This window comes from Phyllostomus discolor, chromosome X, assembly GCF_004126475.2.
Source record: "Phyllostomus discolor isolate MPI-MPIP mPhyDis1 chromosome X, mPhyDis1.pri.v3, whole genome shotgun sequence".
In the NCBI taxonomy this organism is placed as follows: Eukaryota; Metazoa; Chordata; class Mammalia; order Chiroptera; family Phyllostomidae; genus Phyllostomus; species Phyllostomus discolor.
This window is the reverse complement of record NC_050198.1, coordinates 99,174,849-99,183,651: the sequence shown is the minus strand read 5'-3', so window position 1 is coordinate 99,183,651 and position 8,803 is coordinate 99,174,849. Positions and strand designations below refer to the sequence as shown.

The following is an 8,803-nucleotide window of genomic DNA, read 5'->3' as shown; positions in this document are numbered from 1 at the left end:
GGAGATTCCAATTTACTAAGGGAGTTAAGATCATCGGTATACTGAGAATTACAATATAGAACAGGGCTGTTCAATTTAATTCACGAAATATTTATAGACTCTCCACTATGTTCCAGACATCTGGCTAAGTGCCGGGATGCAATGATGAATAAGATGTTATTCCAGTTCTCAAGGAGCTCACCACTTACTAGGGACAAGAAATACATATAAGTCAGATATTGGCTGGGCTTAGCTTACTTCTCAGAGATCTTATAATACGTGGTTTTTTGCCTTCATCATTCCATGATAGATGAACTTCTGAATCTCCCCATGATTTCTATGCTCACCTGTGGGGCTTATACCTTCTTGCTTTTGTCAAGCTCTGGCCTATGGTTCCTGTATCTACACATGCTGTCTGTGTTTTACTCAATAAAATTTGCACATGGAACTAATCCTTCACCAGTTTTCACAAGAAATCTATTCTCAAGATCCTTTCAGGAGTTCTATACTTTATTGAGGATTTGCAGGTAATAGTGAAAGCTCAGAACACAAACCATGTGGTGTTCCACCACCTTTTCTCCTTCTCTCATATCTTCTCTTCTCCTCCCTCTCAGATTGCTCCCATAGTTTCAAACACTCTCTATTCTATTACATAGAGCATGTCTGTCCTCCCTTGCCCCTCCCTACTGGCTTGTCTACCCAACCCATAAAAGACATGTGGCCAAAGAGCTCCTTTTGTAAATGGATCAGTTTCCTTGCAATAAATTTGGCGTTATATTTAGCAAATTTGTTTTTGTATTATATGTATAAATAATAAATTTGCATGGCTGACCTTGTTAATTGCTTTCCCAATACCCGTTACCCACTTTTCCTTGCCAACAGAACCCTAAATTTCTTCTGGGAAATAATATTACTGGCCTCGAACAAGATATTCACATTTCCAGCTTTCTTAAAGTCAGGGTGGCCATGCACCCAGTTTTGACCAGTAATCACGAGGAGAATGAGTTTAGGGGTGCTCCCAGGAAAGCTTTAGCTTTGCTAATAAAAGGGGCAGGTGTAGCTGGTGCTTCTTTCTTATCTCAGGGAAGAAATCCACCTGGAATAATGTATTCACACCTGGGCCAATCAACTATGCTTAAGGGTTATGATTACGCTGTAATAACATGACAGCTCTTATTGCAACCTTGTAGATGGTGAGTCGGAGGAACAGGATAAAGGGAGCAGAATTCCTAGAGAGAGGTTCTGGGTTTATAATCCCATAGGTACTTGATACAACAAAGTTAGAAGAAAAGTAGTATTGGGAGTGAGAAGAGCTTATGTTGGTATTGGCTACAATACACAAGAATGCTCAAATTCTGCCTTACTCTTTTTCTCAGCTGTTCCCTGAGAGAAGAATAATAAAAATGGTAAACAGCTAGCTCACTTTGATTTTATTATTTGGACCAATATGCCCAAGATAGAGTTCTGGAAAACTTGAGGTACATGGCACAGACTGGAGGCCTAAGACAGGCTGCTACCTCCCCAACTCAGCGTGAATAAAAATACTACACCATTTCATTACCTGCAGGGCACAGAAACCTTAGGTGAAGAGCAACAATTTTGATGATCCTGGCACAATAGAAGGAATAGCCAAGAACAAGGCCATGCCTGACTGCCTGGTGTTTAGTCTAGTGAACCCATTTCTCACCTCACCAGTAACTGTAATCCAGGCCATGTCTTTATATCTGATCTGTTCATCATTCCATCCTGTTTAGGGAGAGGGAAGAAAAGAATGGGAAATGGTATATAAACCATCTGTTAGAGATTTTTCTCCTGTGAGTAGAGGAAACCAAGAACACTTCTCTCTTCACTTTTTGGGTTCAACAGCAAAGGTGATGGTCAGTTAGGATGATAATCCCCCCACCTGTGGGAGAAGAGCCATTAGAATATCATGGAAATTCTGTTCCTCCTTTTGTGATACCATCTCCCTGAAACCCATCATTCTTTTATATGGCATCCCAGAACCACAGCTGCACAGCAAACCAAAAATTTACCCCCTATTCTATTTCCTATCTCAAATAATGCTCATCTACAATTGTCCGATCTTGTTCAATAAGTACCACTTGATAGCACAGTCTAGATAGTGCAACATTAGATCAGCAATATGTCTCCCATTTGAACAAGATAAAACCCCTCAAAGATCAAGTTTCTGCAAATATAGAGTCCCATACAGAAAACTGCTTCCTTTGTAGAAATTACAGTGAAACATGATCTTCTTCTCAATATCTGATGTTTCTTTATCTTGGCCAGAGGAGCTATCATCCAGATGCTGGGGTGAAGTATGTTTTCCTTCAGCAGCTACAGAGTTAGCTCCATTGCAGTTGGATTATAACTCTTCTAACACTTTTGAAGTTAGAGTCATATAACTTCAAGTCTCCCTTGGGTCTTAACTTTCTCAAGTCACAGTCCCACACTCATACAATGCAGAACCAAGTGCTTATGACAATCCCAAATGAAAATAATGTGCCCATGTTACTGTTACCACCCCTATTGCCTGGGGACCAAGGATAGAGGGCAAACAGAAGAAAGAACCAAAATATCATTTTTAACTTTATCTGTATGCCTGTCACTTTGGACTGCATGATGCAGTGTCTATAGTCTGTTAAATAAAATTTAACTGTGACATTGTCAAGGGATCAAGTGAGCTTCCATATCTATTTTCTAAAAGCCTTGTGGAACCTCAAGTATTTGTTAGCTCTGTGCTGATACTATTGGCACTTACCAAACATAGAGTCATGGCAGTATTGTTTTCCATCAGCTTTTGAATGTCTCAGGTTTTGGTTATAAATAGAAACACAGATTTTCTTCCACCATTTACAATTTCTTGCCACAGCAGGATGTAACCTGTCGTGGAGAACTGTACCATAATTCAGCTCCAAGTGAGAGACAAAGTGGGTTGAGGGGTGTGAGAGAGCAAGATGCTGTCCTGCCAACGAGTGCTTAAAAGCACATGCACCACATTTTTTTTCTATCTATAGAGTCTTTTCCTGGCTGGCCAGAAGGAGAAATTTCCTTTCTTCATGTGGGACTCTGTCTTCTAATCTGGCTTTAGTATAAGTGCAGCTATCTCTTCAGTCTAGAGTCACCAAACTATCTCCTACTTCAGGACAGGCTCTCTTTTCCTCCTAATGCCAGCTGCAACTGTGATTACTAAATATGGGGGGATGGTGTTTCACAAAATATTCCCTGGTGTAGAGTGATGGGAAACCTGGGTTGTGATGCGGTTCACTTAACACCTAAATTCCCTAATGGCACTTCTTTTCCCAATGTGAAACCAAAATGGTACTGTTCTTTGAGTGGTCACAAGGCACAGGAATCTGAATTATGCCAGTACTCATAGGGAGATGAGAGAGGAGGGAGAGAAGGGTTGAGAGAGATAGATAGATAGATGATAGATAGATAGATAGATAGATAGATAGATAGATAGATATAGAGAAGCATGACATAGCAAATTGCTAAGGAAGGTTCTGGCTCTCTTACAATATCCACAACAGAGACAGAGAAGGCACAGGACATAGAACTCTTATGCAGACAATGGTCTCACCTGCTATTAAATACAACCCAATCCCAGCCATGTCACCTGACCTATGTCAACTGATGGTCTGTTGGCACCAATTCAATGCCAACAGGAATCCCTAATTTGGGGTGTAGTGAAGAAGGAAACTGTATTCACTGGAAACACATCAGCTGTGAAAACAGCCCAGCAGCTCTGCTCCGCTCTGTGATAATCTGCTTCACTCTACTCCACTCCAGGACAGTCTTCTTCCCTCTGCTCCAGGGAAACATGTTCATGGCTCTAGCAGGAGAAATGCAGTCTTCAGTGATCTTGGATCCAGAAGGGATCTAGCTTATAAGGACAGAAGTCCCAGCCCTGGTTCCTAGTTGATCTATCCACATGCAAATGAAGATGCTAAATCCTCATAGTTTGATCGGTCCAAAAGGCATTGTCCTGATTGGTCAGAATACAGCCTCTCTAAATGGTTGGAGCCACACAACTCTGATTGTATGGGGAAAGCCTCAGGCCTATTGGTTGAAATAGGATTCCAGGAAACTTTTATAAGGGCTGGCTCAGCTGGGAGAAAGTGCAGGCAGGCAGTTCAGTACAGAAACTTCTCCATGTTGCCAAAATGGCTGCTAGGCTATTTTTTAAAAATTTGAGCCTAATTAACCACCAAGAACCCTTCTTAGTAGGTATCTTTTTTCCCCCTCAGGGTTCATACCTATAATATCAGTATTACCACTCTATTTTTGTAAAGAAATGAGGTTAGAGCAGGGCAGAAAGGCAGGTACTTTCCTGATACAGGTAGAAAGCTTGAGTTCTACCTTCTCCTCTAAAATAGAAATTATTCAGACAAAATGGTTGTGGAGGGAGCCACAGTTTTCCAGTTAATGGAAAACAGTTAGAAAAGACACAAGAATGTTTAAATAGCATGATATGGAAGAACAATATGTTTTTCAGAAAAAAGAGAAACTCAACTTAAACTACACCTTGCAACAAAAGAAATTTAGCATGAGGATAGAGTGTCTTATAAAACCCAAGAACAATAAGGCAGGTGGGCTTAAAGGACTAAGTTGGAGCTAGGGACTCAACTGCTATCTGGAGTCTCTCTCATCTCTGCGTCTCTTCTATGTGTCTGCTTCATCTTTCATAGCAGACCAGCTTTTTCTCTTTCCCAGACCATATGGCATAAAAATGGCTGCTGCCAACAGTTCTGAAGTGTACACTACTCAGCATAAGAAAGCAGCCAGAGACGTCTGAAATCTCTTAGTGCAGATTCCAAATTTCTAAGGAAGGACTGTTTCAAGTGATAGATGAAGTGTTTTTATCCCCCGCCATCCCTTTTCTCTGTTTCCCATGGGTAGAAATCTGGGTGAAATTCAGTTAACAATTTCCTTTTGCCTCATTAGAGATACAAAAGGATACATTCCTCCCTAATCTATGAATATGAATATAAATATATATGTATATATGTATATATTCTGCTACAATCTAGCAGAATTTCTAAACAAAGGCTCTTTAAGCAGGGGATCAGGGGATTACATATTAATTCATTTATTGAAGCCTTACTATGTGCATGGTACTGTTCTAAGCATTAGAGATATGTCAGTGAATAAAATAGACCAAATTCCTGTCCTCAGGGAGCTTCCACTCAAGTGATACAACTTATTCCTCCTTGGTGCATATATTTAGCCTATTTTTCAGGAAATGGCACAGCAGCCTTGACATAACTCACATTATATCATCACAATCTGGTCATTTTATCAATTTCTGCGAGAAGATGAAATTATCATGTGATGATAACAGCATCTCTCTTTGGTGAGTTTTTTTTTTAATCTTCCTTAACAAGAAAGAAAAACACATTAGCATGAGAAGATGATGAGTGCCATTTTGAACAGAACGAATTTCTTGCAGGGCATCCAGGTGAGGATGTCTAGTGTTTGTTCTACTGACCCAGATATTGTGAAGGAGGCGTAAGCTAGCAATGTAGATTTGTAAGTCATCCAGGTATAGGAAATAGGGTGTGGAGTGTAGAACAAAAATAGTCCATGAGCAGAACCATGGGATAACATGAACATTTAAGAGGTAGGCAGAAGAAGAGGAATCCATTAAAGTTTCATAATTTAAAAAGCAAAAGCAGAAGGAATGGAAAAAGGAGAATGGATCTGGAAGTCAAGTGAGTAGAGAATTTTAGGCATACCAAACTAACCAACACTATCATATGTGGCAGGCAGTAAGGTCCAACAAGACAGGGGCTTAAAAGTGCCTGTTGCATAGAGGGATTTGTCAGTAATTGCCATTCCTAACAGAAGACTTTTCAGTGGCAAGGTGCAGGTGGAATTCCTAATACAATAGTTGAAAGGTAAATGGGAAATGAAGAAATAGAAGCAGTAAATTTAGATAACCACTTTTGAGGCCTCTGGATGATAAGGTAAGGCAAGAGGGTAACAGGAAACAAGGAACATGAGAGGAGGTTCCAGGACAAAAGGGAAAAAAAATTTTTAAGGATGGAAGAGTTTTGAGTCCATTTATAGGCTGAGTGGAATGAGTCAATAGAGACGGAGAGGTGTAAGGTATCGAAGGCAGAAAGAAAAAGTGATAGAGCAAGCTCTCTGAGGGGCTGGGTGAGACAAGGATCAGGAGCTCAGATGAAAGATATAGTTTTGCACAGCCTTTTTGAGGCCGAAGGGATTAAAGTACACTATGTGAGCAGATGCAGGCTGTAGGTGAGGAAAATGCCTGCTAGCTTCAGTTTTTAAAGTAAGGTAGGTGATGAAGTAATCAGTTGGGTCGTGAGTTTGAAGAGTAGGTGGTGAAGTCATTAGTCAGAATGGAGAGCAGATAAGATTTGGAATAACAGCTAAGAACTGGAGAGGAACTGACCAAGAAGAAGTGAAAGGATATGCCAAGTGATGTGATGAGAAACTAAATGTGTGGTGACATCAATTTTCATTAAAGGTCAGAATGATTTTCTTCAGAACTGTGGAAACAGGAAACAGTGGGAAAGAGCAGCATATGGACACAACAGTTCCAAGTGTTTGGAATTCCAGGATCTACTCCAATTATCGAGAACCTTTACATTTATAGGTCAGGATGAAATCATCCAAGGAACTTTCTCAGAAACTTTATCCAAAGTCTATCCCCAATCCTATTTCCTCCCCCTCAAATACCTTTGCCCACTTTTGGTGTTTTATTCATCATATCCTTTTGCATCCATCAGATTATAAGCTCTTTGAGGCTGGGGTACTATCTAATATTTGTCCCTGACCCCCAAGCAAGTATTAGCACATTGCCTTATTTTAACCATTAAATATAGATAGGCCTTTTCCACAAGCTTCAGGATGACATTGAGAGCATTTCACAATCTCTTTCCAATCTACTTCTCTGTACTCAACTTCATTACGCTCTTATGCTGCTCAGCCCCTAAATACAAATGTAGTATAAGTCAAATGTTCCTCCCTCACTGAATATACAATGAACTTTCACATTTTCTGGACCTTTGAACATACTTTTTCTTTTGCGTGGAATAGTCTTATCCCATTCTGGAATACTCTTACTCATCTGTCAATACCCAGAGCAATGCCAAAGTGTCCTATGACTTTATTTATTTAAGAAAGACTTCCTCATGATCTACAAGGTGCCATCTGCTACTGCACCTCCACAGGGCTCTGGTTTTGAAGAACTCATTGAATTGTAAAGGTAAATAAAGGTAAGCAAAGAAGAAAGAGGCCATTTTCCTCTCTTTCACTTCTTAGGGTGTCTTTTGGGAGAATATAGTGGGCCCAAATCTCTTCTTTAAATTTTGGAATGTAGATAAATTTCTCCAGGGTCTAGAAGGGCTCAGTGCCCAGTTTTATAATACTGACCTGTTTCCAAGGTCATGGGCCATATTCTTCTTTGAAATGTAAAGATATATGTAGAGAGTTCATGTGGGAGCCCATCTCCAGGTGTAACTGTTTCAGGAAGATTCTAGGTGTATTTTGGGAAGAAAAAGAAGACTTTCATTCTTTTTTTTTTTATTTAGGCAAAGAACTTTATTAACCTTTGTTTCAAACTTTATCCCCAGGCTTCTTAAGCTTAATTAGCTGTGAAGAACAATATGTGTAGAAGCAACAACTGAAGAAAGCTGTTGTGTCCAAGGGCCTTGGGCTTAAAAATATTAGAGATCAAGATTTTATTAGATCCATAAACAAAATTAGAAAAAAAACAGTCATCATATAAAATAGCAGCGGCCAATACCTTCTTCAAGTTTATCTTCTTCTGAAGGCTCAAACTGAGTTGACTCAATTCAGTTTGCTTCTTTCTTGGAAACCTCATCAAAATTGCCCACAAGATCCGGAACTTCATCCCCATCCTCTTCTCTGGTCGCAAGCGGTGCTTTTCCATGCACGGATTGTTTGGGCAGAGCCTCAGCCAGTCCCCTTCAACTAGTCCGAGTGTCTGCACCAAGCTGGTTTAAGACGCTGGGCAGCATTTCCATCAGCCGCTATGTGTCAGCACGGCAGTAATGCTGACAGTGTTCACTGCCAGACAGGCCTGAACTGTAGGGTTGTTAAAGCGGGTAACTCTTCCTTGGTCTGTAACATACATACGTCTTCAATACCAGAGATATTGTTTACCCCTAATTTCTTTAAGGAGAACTGGGGTTTTTTATCATCTGCTGTAGCCATTCTGTGAACCACCTTCCTTTTTCTACAAATACGAGCAGCCCCTTTCCCACCAATGCACTTGTGCCTGCAGTTTGGTAAGTTTCTGCCGGTTCAGGACAGTTTCTTTCATCTTGTTGGAGAGGAAGCTGGGCCTCACAGGGGACTACGGTTGGTGCTCAGGGGGTCTGGGGCAGACTAGATGACAATGAGCGCACACACGCTTGGGGACTCAGGATGGTAGCTAAAGAGGGGTGGTTTATTCTTTTGGAGAAAGTCAATTAGCTAAACAAGTAGCCACCTCAATTCCCAAGTGCACTTTGATTTTGCTTTACTATATAAGTTCTGTGGAATTTTATCCTGACTTTGCAGTCTGAGGGCTACCTATATGCATGTACTGTGTTGCGCTTACTCCATAATAAATGTTTTATTTCATTCCATATTGATGTGGATAGGTCTCTCTTTGCTGATAGGAGTTTTTGCTTCACTAACACAGAGGCAGATAGGCTGATGTGTGCAAAAAAGGTCAGATCTTATATTAAAACCCCACGAAAAATATTGAGGGAGTTTAAGTGCCGCAGTGACTAACAAAATTTAAATATTTATTCCTTTGTTTCACTGCAGACATAATAAATATCCA

General features: G+C 40.4%; 1 pseudogene; it reads right to left on the bottom strand.

Annotated features, from left to right (window-relative positions):
• Positions 1-7,373: 7,373 nt before the first annotated feature.
• On the bottom strand, positions 7,374-8,469 carry LOC114505368 (annotated as a pseudogene).
• Between the last annotated feature and the right edge of the window lie 334 nt (positions 8,470-8,803).